Source organism: Cebus imitator, unplaced genomic scaffold (genome assembly GCF_001604975.1).
Source record: "Cebus imitator isolate Cc_AM_T3 unplaced genomic scaffold, Cebus_imitator-1.0 Scaffold49, whole genome shotgun sequence".
Lineage (NCBI taxonomy): Eukaryota > Metazoa > Chordata > Mammalia > Primates > Cebidae > Cebus > Cebus imitator.
In genome coordinates this window covers 5,463,773-5,479,517 of record NW_016107364.1, presented here as the reverse complement: position 1 = coordinate 5,479,517, position 15,745 = coordinate 5,463,773, and positions in this window count along the sequence as shown.

Sequence of the window (15,745 nt, the reverse complement as noted above, 5' to 3'; positions counted from 1 at the left end):
CAATGATAAAGAATGCCTAATATGTTCCACACATTGCACTAGGTGTCTGTTTATTTCCTTTACCTTCTTGCTCACCAAGCCTGGAGAGCAGATGCTGCTCTCTCCATTTTAGGCCCTGAGAGGTCTGGTGACCCATCCAGAGGGTCACTTCCCTGCCCTCCTGCACATCTGGGTGGACCTTAATTCCAGATCTCCTCCTGCCCTGCCCACCAAGTGGCTGTGTGAGCATAGGGACCCTGTGTGTGTGTGTGTCATGCAGAATAGTGCCTGCCACATAGCAGGCATTCAGTACATATGTTTGTCAGGTGTAAACTGTTTGTCTTTCTCTGTCTGATTCTCATCTTTACCTTCTGGAGCTGGTAATAATAATACCAAACATTCAGCATGCACTTGCTCTATGCCAAGCACGGACCTTTACACACATTTTCTATGTGATAGATTCTCAGTAAAGCTTTGTAGGAGAATGTCACATTCTAAGCTGGATCTCTCCACCCCTAACGTGTCCACGGACCATCCTGGCTGCACCAGCCAGCTCCCTGTTCAGTACAGGCCACATTCATGCAGTAAAACCCAGAGATGTAGTCTGCTGTGGGAAGCATGCCCCCCACATGAAATAATCAGTCCCTCTGTGTGGATGAATTGCTCTCTGGTGGTGCATTTGACCCTGTTGTGGGTGTGGGAGGAAAAGAGAGTTAGAGGAATTAGACAATGTAAGCAGCCTAAATGATTTATTATCAGAAAGATTATTTAGTTATAACAGTTGTGCAGAGTTGAAACAAAGACCAACACCTTTTCCGCACTAATTTCCAGTAACAGGGAAATAAACAAAAGAACAGATTCTCACCCTAATGTTTGGTGGCTTTGGGCAAGTTACGAATCTCTGAAGCCTCACTTTCCTCCCCTTTGCCTAGTTTGTGAGAGTTAAAGACACAGGGCTCAAGACATAATTTTTTTATGCCTAGTAAAACAAATGTTGGTTTATAGTGGGCAGGGCAGGCCAGAGCTGATTTCACTCTGTGGATGATGCTGGCAAACCCAAGACAGGGTCTCGCTCTGTCATCCTGGCTGGAGTGCAGCCGCACGATCGCAGCTCACTGCAGCCTTGAACTCCTGGGCTCAAGCGATCCTTCCGCCTCAGCCTCCTGAGTAGTTGGGTCCATAGGCACGTTACCATGCTCACCTAATTTTTATTTTTTTTGTGTGGATTTAGCTTCTTATAGATCCACCTTTAAAACATGTCCCTCTTGTTTACTAGAGTGGCAAAAATACCTAAAGATGGTTTCTCACTGAAACCAGGGGCAGGAGCACATGGCTAAATGACCTCAGCAGAGCTCAGTGTACTGAGGCTGCGTGACTCCACCTCAGAATCTCAGGGTAGAGGCCCTGCCACAAAGTTTCCACTGATTCATTCACGAACAGGAATCACACCTGACACACTTAATTTTATTTGATTGTGGTAAGAATACTTTTTTTTTTTTTTTGAGACAGAGTCTTGCTGTTTGTCACCCAGGCTGGAGGGCAGTGGCGCGATCTCGGCTCATTGTAACCTCTGCTTCCTAGGTTCCAGCAATTCTCCGGCCTCAGCCTCCCAAGTAGCTGGTATTACAGGCACCTGCCACCACACTCGGCTAATTTTGGATTTTTAGTAGAGATGGGTTTTCAGCATGTTGGCCAGGCTGCTCTCGATCTCCTGACCTCAGATGATCCAGCCACCCCGGCTTCCCAAAGTGCTGGGATTACAGGTGTGAGCCACTGCACTCGGCCTGTGGTAAGAATACTTAAGGTGAGATCTATGCTCTGAATACATTTGTAAGGGCACAAACACTATTGTTGCCTATAGGTACAGTGACACTGCAGAGCTCTTGTGTCCTGTATACCTGAGAATTTATGCTCACTGATGAGCAACTCCCAACCGCCCTCATCTCCCAGCCCTGGTCCTATGAAATTGACTATTTTAGATTCCTCATGTAAGTAGGATCATGCAGTGTCTGTCCTTCTGTGCCTCACATGGCATAATGTCCTCCAGGGCCATCCCTGTTGTGGCATATGACAGATTTTTTTCTTTTTTAAGGCTAAATAATATTCCCTTGTCTCTGAGTGAGTGTGTGTAGGGTTGTGTATGTATGTATACACCTTACACTTTTAAAAAGCCAAGTTTTTAGACATATATGTTAGCCAAGTTTTACCAAAAAAATGATATACCTGGGTGGAAATTCTGCCTCATACTTCCAGCCATCCAACCTGTGGTAGTCCCTGGTACCCTGCCCCCCTCGCAGGGTGGCTGCAGTGACGCCGGCTCCCACAGTGGGCTGGAAATGAGCCGAGCTGGTGTTTCTGAAGGCTGTGCGGATGTCAGAGCAGCTGGTGCTCTCATTACGATCATACTCTTCCACCCCCAGAGAACAACATCAGACACAGTGCTTCTCCCACCGCAGCTCCGTAGACTCCCGGCTCTTGCTGTTCCCCTGCAGTGGACAGCCACTCCTAGGCCCTGTTTCTTGGCACAGGGTGGTAAAGCCCTTTCTGTGGTTTCAGAGTCCCAGAGCTCTGTGAGTCTTAGTTCTTCTCATCAACGTTGTTCTGTGGGCCTGAATTGCAGCAAATTTGTCTCTTGAATTAACTTCCAATACATGAACAACCAGAATTGACTTCTTTCTCCTGACGAGAGGTTGAACACACAATCTACTTTACCTCTCACGCAGTCTCCGTCCACTGTATTAATTCTGGTGTTCCCAGCTCATCAACTTCCCTTTTAGTTTTCCTTGCAATGTCGACCAAAAATGAAAGATAAATCCAGTAAATAGCCCCATCTTACAGTTTATACATTATAGGCTCAAACATAAGTTTAAAGAGAACTTTCTTTCTTGAAATATGCAACATTAAGTGAACCTCTGAGATGGCCTTGTTAGGAAGGACGTCCCACTAACAAGTCATCTGCCACGTGATACACCCAAATTATGTATCGAGAAGCAGATAATTCAGAAATCTTTTGATTATTTTCAGTGAAGTGTAAATGTGGTGGTTTCAGCCTCTTCTCTAAAATCTCTATTTGCCACTGAGCTGGTTTCACGCTGGTCTTGTAAATCATGGTTTATAGAGCCTGAGGTGTGTTATTCTCAGAAAGTCGTGGAGAGGACTTCTGGTGTGCAGACGTAGATTGCTCTCCCCAGCTGGTTTTGAATAAGACAATTATCACAGATTCTTACTCACAACTTCTAAATACAGTTGTGTCTTGGAATGTCTGAAAATAAACATTTATTTGTTTCTTTGCATCTTGGTTTAAAATTATAGGATGCTTTACAACTGTTTCTCTGTGTTAAAGGTGCCTAAATTATGTTCTCTCTTTCCCCTTTACCATTAAAGATTTATTTTTGGGTGAAAGAGAAATGTGTGTGTGAGGGGGATGCAAGCTGGGTCCCACAGAGCCTTTCCTCCCTGACCATTTGGAAGCCAAGGTGGGGGGTGGCGGTTTGCTTTCATTGTCTTCATCCGGGTTTCTCAGCAGTGTGTGCCATTCATCACAGGGGCACGTGGAGGTGGATGGCTCAGTGCACAGCCACTGCCTCTGCTCTAAAATAAGTCATGCACATCCTGCTGGCCCTGGGTCTCAAGTGTGGCCTGGCGTGTGAGGGATGACATACGAACAAGACGCAAGTCTTAGAAGGCAGCGTTCGAGAGCCCTGCCAGCCAGGGCCTGGCTCTGTTCCAAGTATTGTCCCCTTCCCCAGGTAACGGCACTCTGTCTAGGTCCTCAAAACTGAGACAAGGGGCTAGTCAGAAAACAGCGCTTCCTATCCCATAGTTTGGGAGCTCAGAGGAGTAGGCATCCAAACCGTCCTTCTAGAAAGGACAGAAGGATGAAAGAAAAAGAGAAACAGGAGTAAAGTGCATTGATGCTGGAAGTGGAGAAGCCTCAGGGACAGGCCACACCACTCCAGGCACCCTCCTTGCGGCAGGACGGACAGCCCGGCCTGGGCCACATCCTTAAAGACTGGCTCACGGCGCCCTCCCAAGAAAGCCAGCCTTGGGGGTGGGAGGGACATCTGCAGGGATAGTCCTGGTCCTTCACCCCCTCTCATCCAGCCTGGATGAGAGTGAAATCCTGTCTCAAAAAATAAAAAATAAAACAAAAAACGTAAAAAGATCCCACTAGACTCCGAGCTGAAATGTAAAATTAACTGTTGTATTACTTGTAGGTTTTATAGGAGAGGAGAAGGAGACACCTCTAAGCAGCTTGTGGTTCTGGGGTCATGAAGAGCGTGTCACCTGATGTCATTCCAAGCTATGAAAGCAGCAATTCCCTTAGCACCCTTTCTAGGATTTGGGGCTGTATACTTGGGCAGAGTTTGAAGGAGAGAGAATAATGTTATACTTCTATGCATTTGACTCCATAATTTCCTTCCCAAAGAAGTGTGCATATTACAGGTTCGCAAACAATATGCAAGAGTTCAGGAGCTGACCTTTCTGCTGACATTCAGGTGCTGAAGTTGGAACATTTTCAGGGCTTGAGGTTTCATATCTCTTGGTGTTAGTTCAGTAGTTTCAGCTTTTAAAGAATTGAAGGCTATGAAACTTCTGCCTTAATAGATTCTTTTAAAACCAGGAGGTGCACACAGGAGCTGTGACCCCAGGGCTCATGTCCAAGCGGTGGATGGAGGCTCCAGCACATGGACTACTAAGTGGCCGTAGTCCCGGCTCTTTGGCACAGCTAACCCAAAGTTTCCCTTCCTATGAAACTTGGCAAATGGGCTAATTCACCTTCTCTAATCGTGATTGAATAGCAGTTAAGTACCTACAAATAGTGTTAGGGACTTCTAAACGCCCTCAGGGTGGCAGTAGTTAGAAAATAGTTGAGTGTAAGGGAATGTTTTTCCTTAGTCTGAAAAGCATTCTTTCTCTTATGCAGAGAAAGATTGTCTACCTCTTAATCAGTCAGGACAGGCCCGAGGCAAGGGCAGAACTCCTGATGGCTGAAGACATTCTGGTACTGCTGTTGCCTGCAATTCCCAGCCTGGCGGATCTTGGCAGAGTTTTTGCTGAGAAGAAGGGCTCATTACTGGCCTCGTCCACTGTGGCTGTAGACTTGTGACCTGGGGTGGGAACATATCCATCATCAAATCCCTGGCTGTCTGCAAGGGCCTTGAGTGACCCTGAAGCTACCCCAGTTTCCCAAGGCTGCTGGGGCTGATGTTCAAAGTCACCCAGGACACTCACTGGCCTCCATTCCTGGCTGTGTCAGCCAGGAAAGACACACAGAACCCGGAGTGACAAGGTGAAAGCATTTTCTAGGTGTTCAAGTTCCTCAGACAAGAGGGCCATTCAAGCTTCATTGGGAAATGAAGGAAAAGTTTGCTTTGGGAGTACTTTTTAGCGAAGGAAACACAGTTAAGTTTATGTGGTGCTTTACACACTGCAAGCCACTTTAGCAATTACCCATTTTAGTCTTTGCCATCATTTTGTTTATTATTGTTACCATTTTGCAGATGGCAAAGTTAATGCTCAGAGAAACTGGGACTCACCAAACATCACAAAGCTGATTCATAACAGGAGATGCATAGGAAACAGATGTCTGACCTCTGGGGATTAACTGTGGGTGGCCTGGCTGTGCCCTGGCTGAGCAGATTGGATCAGAGGTTGGCTTTCAGGGAGGAAAGCTAGAGTGGAGGGTTGATATCTCAGACAGGACGGACGTAGAAAGCAAAAAGGTAGGACAGGTCAGAACTGCGGGAGACTCCAGTGCCTGGGAGTCCAGATACAAATACGAATTGGGTGATGTAGGAGGCAAGATGCCTACGTAGGATCCCAAACTCAGACCAGAGATACAAGATCAGAACAACGTAGGATGCCAAGCTCAGACCAGAGATACAAAATTCCTATGTAGGATGCCAAGCTCAGACCAGAGATACACGATCAGAACAAGATCAGAATAAGAGCAATGAGGGATGGATGAGGCACATTAGGGGAATGGATGGAGTCCTGGGAAATCTCTGCCAATGTTCTTGCAGCTTCTTGTCAGAGTTGGCCATTGTTGGGTGGGAGCGTGCCCTCTGACTTCAGGGTTCACACTGGGAACTCTGTCTCTCCAGTTCACGCTGTGCAGCTCATCTCAGTGTCCCCGGGCACGTTGGTCCCGTGCAGTATCTAAAACACAGTTGCTAAATAAATGGGTGGATGGGTGGCTTTAGCAGTGAAAATGATTTCGCGTAAAATGAATAAATATTATTTTATCTTTTTTTTTTTTAAATTGTGACCACTGGGCATAGTGGTGGCTCATTCCTGTAATCCCAGCACTTTGGGAGGCTGAAGCGGGATTGCCTGAGGTCAGGAGTTCAAGACCAGCCTGGCCAACATTGTGAAACCCTGTATCTACTAAAAAATATTAAAATTAGCTGGGCATGGTGGTGGGTGCCTGTAATCCTGGCTACTTGGGGGGCTGAGGCAGGAGAATTGCTCAGACCAGTAGGCAGAGTTCCTTTCCATTTAGCCATCAGTCCAGTAAATAATTACGTGTTTTCATCATTAAGACTCTGATGCAAGTATAAGCAATGATTATTCTTCCTATTGGAGTTTATTTTATTTTGTAAAGCATAAAAGATGTAGTTCCTGCAAATTTGACTTAGTTGAAGATAGTTGTGATTGACTGTTGCTTTTATAATTGGTTTTTCATAAATAAAAATGAAATTTTCCTAACTCAGCTGGTCATTTTTTACTCTCTTCAGAATGGCATTTGAATTTAGCAGGAAAGGAATGCTGCCATTGCCTAGGTTTTCAATCAGGACCCTCTTGAGGTATACTCAAATGAGGGAAAAAATGTAGTTTTTGGCTATGAAAGAAATACTTCTCTTTTGCCTTCAATATATAATTTTGAAGGAGGTCTAGCAATCATTTGAAAAATAGACATTTTTTTCCCCCAGACAGGTGCTCTGTTCAATAAAAATCATGTTAGATTCCTGGTGTAGCTGAGAGCAGGGATCTTGGCAGGTTAAGGGGACATGCTTCTATGTAACCATGAAGGTGGCCATTTAGCTAGTAAACAGACATCAGAACCACATGATAGGGGAGGTCAGAGAGGTCACAGCATCACACAGCTCAGCTGCGTGATTTTATAGATGAGAAAATGAAATTTGAGGCCTGTCTTTCCTCCAGTTACAGAGCTGCCTCCTAGCAGAGCTGCCTTGGAATCCAGTCTCCCTCCAGCCCAGCGCTTTTGTCTTATGTGTGAGGCAGCACCCCCAGATGCCCCACCCTCTGTTCTGTATCTTGAAGGAAGACGTGTTTAAAGCCCTGGTTACTACTCATGAGTGGAAATGGTTTGTTTTTGCTGATGGCTCCGTAAGGACAAATGAGTGAACAGAACAATTGCAAGAACCATTACTTTGTGGGTCAAGATGGCCAGGGGCAGACCTATGTTATTTCTAGTTAAATAATTATAAGCTTGCTTTACTTATTGTACACTGAAGTTTATACCCTGAACTAAGCCAAATCACACATTGGTGCAGTAAAATAGAAATCAAGCGGCAACAGGAGGCCCAAGGTAAAGACCACCCAAGAGCACTGTAAAACAGTGCAGCACTGGGGGTGGTTGCAGAGCAGGAAATCCTGCTGTGGTCTCAGGAATGCCTTCTCAACATGGAGGCTGCATAGGATCTCGTAAAAGGGACTTGTGCAAGCTCTCTGAGAAGGGAGGTAACCTCTGCTCACAAGATCCGGGAGGGTCTTTGCACATGGGAGCTTGCAAGGAAGAAAAGCCTTTCAGGGTAGAGGTAACCAGAACGCCACCGGCTCTGCCTAGGTTCTCAGAATATGGAGTAATTTTGATGGCTGTGTGAAAGCCCCTCAATGCATTGGTGTGGTCAGACCTGGTGGTGCCTTATCTGCTATGTTTCTGATGGAAATGCACCTTGATAGCAAACGGTGGTAGAATTCAGTGTTCTAGGTTTGTATAAGCATCACGTCTGCTACTGAATACTGCAGACCACACCTCTCCCCTTGCCTATCTTGCCCACATTAGTTTCAAGGCCTTGCCCAATAGTTTCAAGGCCTCCCCTGATCACCCTCCTTACTCCCCCACCCCTCAATTAACAAGTGTATGCACCTAATCAAAGCCTGTGGAAACCAGAACTGGTGCCAATGCGGTCCCCATGCTTGCATTGGTCCCCTGGACCCACACTGTAAAATTCTGCTCTTGTGTCTTTGGCTTTAGTTCCTTTTCTCAGTCCCTCGTCATCATCAGGCTAAGGGCACCCATGAAGAGGGTTGGGGCTGGTACCCAACATTACTTAAGCTTAGAGTTATACTTTTGGAGTCCTATTTATTTTTTGAGACAGAGTCTCACTTTATCGCCCAGGCTGGAGTGCAGTGGCGCTATCTCGGTTCACTGCATCCTCTGCGTCCAGGGTTCAAGCAATTCTCCTGCCTCAGTCTCCCATGTTGCTGAGATTACAGACACCCACCACCACGCCTAGCTAATTTTTGTATTTTTAGTAGAGATGGGGTTTCGCCATGTTGGCCAGGCTGGTCTTGAACTCCTGACCTCAGGGGATCTGCCTGCTTCAGCCTCCCCAAATGCTGGGATTACAGGCATGAGCCACCACCATGCCCAGTGGTCCTAATTAAAAAAAAAAATAGATAAAATGAAATGTATTTGTTTTCATGCAAAATTCTTTTAACTGCCAAAGCTGTCCAGACACTAATTTATTTAGCAACTATGTTTTGGATACTGCTACAGGACCTATGTGCCCAGGGACACTGAGATGAGCTGCACAGTCCTTGCCTGAGAACCTCGGGTCTGATAGCTACAGTCATCAGTGTGATCACCGAGACCCTCGGAGGAGTCTGAAAGGTCAACACTAATTTCATATTGATGGCAAGACATGATTCCCCCTTTGCACTCCTCCCCTTTCATGAGCATATGGCCGAGTTTTTCCGAGGCTACACAATGTGATATTACAGCAGAAGGGATGTCGGCAGATCTGATGATACGCGCCTTTTATGTTAAGCCAGGCCTCAGGCATCAAAGACATTTGCCAAATGCAAAACAATGCCACTGTCCTTACTATTTATTCTGAAAATAGTCATTTTTATAAAAATGTTAATTATGCTTAACAGGGCATGAGTTTATTACTGTTATTTTAAATAAATTTATGAACATTTTACAAACTTCTCAGTTTTAGAGCAGAATAGTGGTTATTAGAGGTGGGAAACGTGGGGGGAGATAGCCAGAGGCTGGTGAGTGGATATAACAGTAGAGCTAGAGAGAAGTGTCTTCTGGCATTCTCAGCACTGTAAGTGGACTGCAGTCACAATTTATTATACATTTTCAATTGCTAATGTTCCCAACACAAAGAAATGATAAGGTGAGGAGTAAGCAAGTTACCCTGACTTGATCCCCACTTCACTCAGTATTGAAATATGTATTGAATATGAATTGAAACATCACACTGTACCCTATAAATATGTACAATTATTATGTGTCAGTTAATAATAAAAGCAAAAAATTAGAAAAAATCTCTCAGCTTTAATTGCTAACATGGCAAATCTTGATAGGTGTAAGTCACACATAAAGAGTTGTTTGGCCTTCTGAATATTTTTGTTTTGTTTTGTTTTGTTTTGAGACAGTCTTCCTCTCTCTACCAGGCTGGAGTGCAGTGGTGTGATCTTGGCTCACTGCAACCTCTGCCTCCCGGATTCAAGTGCTTCTCCTTCCTGTCTTAGCTTCTGGAGTAACTGGGATTACAGGCACCTGCCACCATGCCCAGCTAATTTTTGTATTTTTAGTAGAGACAGGGTTTTACAATGTTGGCTGGGCTGGTCTCAAACTCCTGACCTTGGGTGATCCACCCACCTTGGCTCCCCAAATTGCAAGGATTACAGGCGTAAGCCACCACACCCAGCCACATTCTGAATAATTTTGGTGAATGCGAAGGGAGTCCTAAGACCAAAAAGTTTGAGAACTACTGAACGACATCCAGGGCATCCCCTTGCCAGTTTCTGGACAATGGGTCTGATGGGGTCCCTCAGTCCCCCACCCTCCCTCAGGCCTCGCAGGGGATGGGGCTCTGCAGTTGCCTGCCCAGGGTTACTGGGTTGCTCCACATTCCCTTGTGTTTTGCCATTATCTTGCCCTTGTCTTTGTAAATAGTTTCTAAAAATCAAATTATCCTTGAATTATTTTAATTTGAGCATGCTCTCTCTTCCCTGAGAGAACCCCACTTGTTATATGAAGTTGATATTAAGAGAGAATTGCGTTGACTGCCTCATAAGAACTTGCTTGATATTGTAAAAATTACAGAAAATTGTATGCTTATGTTCTTCACTTGCCAGTTTTTTCACAGCATCTAACAGTTGAGCTTGTTCCTATTTACTTTACATATTCTCTGCCAATATCAAGCTCGCTTGTATTTGCATAAGAATAACTACAAAGATAAAAGTGGAGTTATTAGATATTCAAGCTTTATATCCCCACAGATTCTATAAGTTGACTGTCTCTTTTACATTTTTGCATTTTTCATAGCTTTTAGCATAGTGTCTTACAGGTAATAGAGCAGTTCAGTTCAGTTCCATGAGCGTTTGTTGGGAGTTCCACTTTGCAGAAGATGCAGTGGTTGGTGCTGAGGATAAAATGCTGAATCAGTGTCTTCCTGACTGGAAGGGTCTCACAGTGTATTGGCTCAGACACAAATAAACAGAGAATGACCGTGCAGGGTGGCACATGAGATTGGGGAGGAGTCAAGAAAGGTTTCCCAGAGAAGGTGACATATTTGCCCTGAGTCTTGAAGTGGGAGTGCAATTCAAGGCGAAGGAGGTGTTGGTGGTGGAAATGGTGGTTAGAACAGTGGAGAGAGGAGGCAGGGCAGGAGCCCAGGCACGTGTGGGACCCACATGCAGCTTCTATTCGGCATCCTCACTGGGATGGCTGTCAGGCATCTGGAATTTGCCAAGTCAAACTCACCGTTCTTATGGCACCTGTGCCCTCACTCCCTGCAGTGCCTTCATCAGCACCTGCCTCCTTGGCCCACCAAGTCCCACGCCTGAAGCCTCCTCTCAACTTCTTCTACTCCCTCAACCCTCACACCCATAGTATGTCAAGTTCTATTATCCCTACACGAGTTCTATTAACCCTAATAGAACCCTACTGAGTTCCATTTTCTCACAAATCCTCCCTTTCTCTCCACTCCCCCAGCAAATGCCTCAGTTCAGGGAGTTTGAGGCTATAGGTTTGAATTTGGGAATTGATAAAACATATAAGAAAATAAAGACATTAAAAATATGCTACTCTCGTGTTGAAAGTACTTTCTCAAGAGAGAATGCCAGGCTGTTGAGCACTTGTGAGGTAATGGAGCAAGGCCAGAAAAACGGAAGGAAACCCAGGCGAGGTGGCACCGTGGAGGCCAGTGGCTGCTTCAATATGGAGTCTTGCTGCGGCCTGGCCTCCAGAGGGGTCCATCCCAACAGGAGGCATTGCCTTTGGGAGCATGGGGGTCTCTGGAGAGTTGGGTGTCGAGTTGCCTGATAAAATACAGGATGCCCAACTAAATTTGAATTTTAAATAAGCAATCTGTGTGTGTGTGTGTGTGTGTGTGTGTGTGTGTGTGTGTGTGTCCCAAATGTTGCATGAGATATACTTATACTAAAAAAAATGTTATTCATCTGAAATTAAAATTTAGGCATTCTGTATTTTTATTTGCTAAATCTGGTAACTCTCCTTGGATGAAAACATTTTCAATGATGTAAGAGAGACGATCTTTAAAAGATTTTCATGTGAAAGGAAGGAAGGACAGCAGTCAACAGAGTGCTTTTAAAAATTAATCATTTGCTGCTTATTAAGATAATGTACTCTTTCTGGACAGTTGAGGAAATAAAGGTAAATATAAAAAGAATTTTCACTTGATTCTCACCACCTGTAAACTACTTAAACATTTTACCATATTTCCTTCAACTCGCTCTCAACATATTTAATCTATTGGCATATACAACTGGGAGCATATCATATGTTCTGTGGTGATTTTACAAATATTTAAATATTATTCTTCAAGAAAAGTTTTAATAACAGAATAATCTATCATATAAGATATTATATAATTTGCTTAAGCATTATATATTTTGGCCTGTACTTTTTTTTTTTTTTTTTTTGAGACTCAGTCTTGCTCTTGTCCAGGCTAGAGTGCAGTGAAATAATGTATTTTGCAGCAACTTGCGTGGATCTGGAGGCCATTATTCTAAGTGCAGTAACTCAGGATTGGAAAACCAAATATCACATGACCTTACTTATAAGTGGCAGCTAAGCTATGAGGAAGCAAAAGCACATAGGGTGACATAATGGAGACTCAGAAAAGTGACAGTGGAGGGGGCAGAGATAAACAGCTGCACATTAGGTACAGTGTAAACTACTCGGGTGACAAGTGCACTAAAATCTCAGAATTCACCGCTGTCTGTTTCATCCATGTAACCAAAACCACTTGCACCCCAAAAGCTAATGAAATAAAAAAAAATGTATGTCTTTGACTTAGGCCTCAAAAAATTGGCATGTGTATTTTGCCTAGAGAACAACAGTCCTCAGAGCTTAAATAAGGTTAATTTAACATGCTCTGCTTAACACTAGTCCCATCAGATGATCTGACAGAAAAAGTTTCATATATTACACCTGGGAAATGTGCCAGCTAGATAACAGCTTGAAGAGTTTCTGTATACCTTAGCAATTAATAGGCTCTGAGAAAACTCAACAGTACAGAAACTTATTTCTTATTATGTAATTATCTTCTAGTGTTTTTCCTACTTTTGCTCATTAATATTTTTACTGATTATTTCAACAGTATCCCTTCTAGGCCCAGGGATACAGCTGTGACTAAGACAGATAAGGTCTTTGCTCTCATCAACTTTGTCCTGCAACCTTAATTTTTGTCCCCAAGTCATCACAATTAACATCCCACGGAACTTACGCTCCCTGCCAGGCAGGTTTAAGTTGACAGCTCCCAAGGAAATGTTGTGTTTTCATTGGAATGCGTCCAGCCATTGGTTGAGATGTGCAAAATTGGAATAACAGCCTTCTGGGTCATGAATGAGGTGAGAATTCCTGGTAAACTAAGCAAAAGGGGAGAAAAGCTGAGTAAAATCTTTTCCCCTCTCCCTGGATCAGAGAGAGCATCCTCAGTGTTGCGAGGACTTCTGTTCCCAAGGACCCTGTCTATGCCCAGGGTACTTTGGATAGTGCTTCCTTTCAGTCTCCTATGAACCTGAGGCAAATTTCTGTTCCTGAAACTCCTGCCGTGGCCCTGCACAGGGAGGAAGTGGTGAACAGCACTCAAGACTGTGATGGGATCCATTTTGCCTCATTAATTCTGTGGGGCTAGTTTTGCTTCATTGCCTTCCACAGTTCACTGAGCTACCTGGTAATTAGGATTGCTTGTTTCTTTTGGGGGCGTGTGAATGCTGTCTCTTGTAGGTCTTTCCTTGTTACCACTTCACTTGAGCAAATTCACGACCTTATTTTAGCATGGTGGCCATGTCTAAATCAGGTTTTAGAAATGAGTTCACTATAACGATTACATAGGATGTAACAGTTTCATTGTTTTAAAATGAGTGTTGTTTCTGTCTCCTTTCTGTATCCCAATCTTGTTGGTCCACGTAGAAACCCAAATTATGCTTGGAGTTGTTGAGATGGACTTTAGAGGGTGCCTGCAGCTATGTGGAGCCGTATCTGAACTCAGAGAGGAAGCCCAGTGCTTACTGCTGTAGGCAAACTTCAGATGTCCCCATCTTACAAATTCCTCAACTTAACACAAATGTATCTTTTTTTGATTTTACATCAAACCTCAAATTCTGTGCCAGAAATGAACATGCTGGAGCTCCAGCTGACCAGCATTATGAAAAGCATTTGGACTTTCTGTGGACTGTGGCTCCGTGTTTAATATCCAATTAAAGAATATAAACTTCACTGGTAACGATAAGACACAAAGTAGTAATTACCCAGAAAGAAATGGATGGCCTGTGATTACAAAGTACAAAATGAAACACTGGGTGAAATTTTCATACTTCAATTAAATTATTCCCAGAGTATTTATTCCCAAAATGAGGTTTTGTTTTTGGGGATTGTATAAGTCTATTCACAATGTGCACTTGTCCATAAAATTTACATATGATGTATGCAATATTTTCAAGGCGTATTTTTTTTTCAGGAACCACTAATACATTTGAGGGGAAGTCGATTTAATGTGTAATTAGGAATGAAGTTTCCTGATTAAATTGAGACCACGTCTCTGCACCTGGGAAGCAGGAATTAGGGATGGTGCCAGATCTTCCCCAAGTGTCTTTGACTGACTGTCCTTCAAAATCCTGAACGTTTCAGAATCAGCATCAGGATACAATGAGCAGTGATGGTCACTGGGGCATTGAACAGTAGGCTGTCTTTCTGTCTTAGGAGATGCACATTACTGACACACCAATGACTAATTTCTTTTTTCTTTTTCTTTTTTTTTTTTGAGACAGAGTCTCACTCTGTTGCCAAGCACCAGGCTGGAGTGCAGTAGCGCGATCTCAGCTCACTGCAACCTTCGCATCCCAGATTCAAGCAATTCTCCTGCCTCAGCCTCCCGAGTAGCTGGGACTACAGGTGTGCGCCACCATGCCCAGCTAATAAGACAGGGGTTTCACCATGTTGGCCAGGATGGTCTTGATCTCTTGATCTCGTGATCCGCCTGCCTTGGCATCTCAAAGTGCTGGGATTACAGGCGTGAGCCACCGCGCCTGGCCACCAATGATTAACTTCTAATTTTCTCCCTCCCCTGACACCTTTCAGGGCTATGGCTGCCCTATATTGTGGGGTAACAGAGAGTAAAGATTAGGTGGAGATCATGGTGTGTTTCAGCATCTTGGGGATTATTTTTGACCTCATGGTGCATCATAGCATCAAAGGAAGAGCTACCACATCTCACATTAAACTCAGAGGTCAAAAGTTCCTGGCATTTATATAAATGGATGTATTTTTCCATATCACTCTATCTTTTCAGAACCCCTTAATTTACCCTAAACCTTTTACCATTCCAACATACATTCCATCAAGACAGGGACTTCTGATGTATCATTTCAGGGGTCCCCTCTGAGGTTCATATCTTTTTCTTTGTTTTTTGGCATTTGAAATACACATTCAAGAACACTGTGGAAGTTCCCAGATTGTCACGGGCACTCCTGATGTCTTAGAACCAGGCATGACACTTCACGCGTGTGCTCTCAGTATCCATTATTCAGAGAGCAGGTTAAGGTAAGAAAGCGAGTTCCATCTGTATGGCAGGTAGGAAAGGCAACGGCTTCTAGCTCTGATGTTATAAAGATGCCAAAACATGAAAGAGAGACAGGCTACACATACCCCTGTCTTTCTGTTTAAAAACAGCCAAAGTTAGAAAAGATGACACCCATCCTAAACAGTCTGAAAGGCTGCTGACAATTAGAAGGGAAGTCAATAAGCAAAAATCCATGGGGCCTATAAGAGGAAAGAAAAAATGTAATAGAGAATGTCTGGCACTTTAGGCCAGACATTATGCTAGATGTTTTGCAAACATTCTGCTCTTTCATTCTTACAACTGCATTATCAGCCACATCTTATGTCTAAGGAGGTGGAAGATCTTCGAAGTGAAAGCAACTTTCCCCATTACACACATCTCATAAAACAGAGAAGAGCTGGAACTCCACCAGACTATACCAGGCTGATTTTCCATAGTAACAGCAAAAATTGCACCTCATATTTGAAGAG